Here is an 814-nt window from a genome sequence, read left to right as displayed (position 1 = left end):
TATCAGCCTGTGGTAAGTCATAAAGAAACACGTCTAAAATCATAAAATGGTGCAGCTATAAATGCAAGAAAGGACATGACTTCATTAAAAATAATTGATTAATCAAACAGAGTGCAGAACAGGAAATGGATAAAAGAACAAAATGCATATAAGACAAGTATGGAATGGAAAGAGAATTCACAATGGAAATTAGAATATATGTTGGAATTTAAGAATATTGAAAATTGAGATATCAAAACTTATGTGACGCAAATGAAGGCAGCTTAAAGGAATTAAATACCCTACATGTTTATATTTAAGAGGAATGGGACTGACTAATTATAATTTATGGTTATTATTTATAGAACATATAAGTAATCAAGCCTACAGAAGGAAGTTCAGATGTGAGTGGAATGACATCAATGAAGTCAATTGTAGAAACAAACCAAAGAGTTCACCATAATTTCACAGATATGAAAAAGACAAGCAGATACGACACTCATTCAGTAAATTTCACAGCTTCATTCCCTTCCTGGGTGTTTTCTCAGAATAGCTGAAAACCTCATACCACAGCTATATATATATGTTTATAGCAGTGCAATTTGTCATAGATACCCCTCAGCAGTAAGATGAACATTTTGGATGGACATTTTGGTTCAAGAATAGTTACATGTCAAAAAGAAACATGAGCTGGGGAGATGGCTCAGTAGAATAAGCACTTGCCTGGCAAGTACAGGGTCCTGAGTTCAATCTCTGGTACTGCAAAAAAAAAAAAAAAAAGAAAAAAGAAAGAAAGAAAGAAAGAAAGAAAGAAAGAAAGAAAGAAAGAAAGAAA

Source organism: Octodon degus, unplaced genomic scaffold (assembly GCF_000260255.1).
Source record: "Octodon degus isolate 3935 unplaced genomic scaffold, OctDeg1.0 scaffold00011, whole genome shotgun sequence".
NCBI classification, from domain to species: Eukaryota; Metazoa; Chordata; class Mammalia; order Rodentia; family Octodontidae; genus Octodon; species Octodon degus.
The sequence above is the reverse complement of the archived record's forward strand: the minus strand, read 5'-3'. Positions refer to the sequence as shown.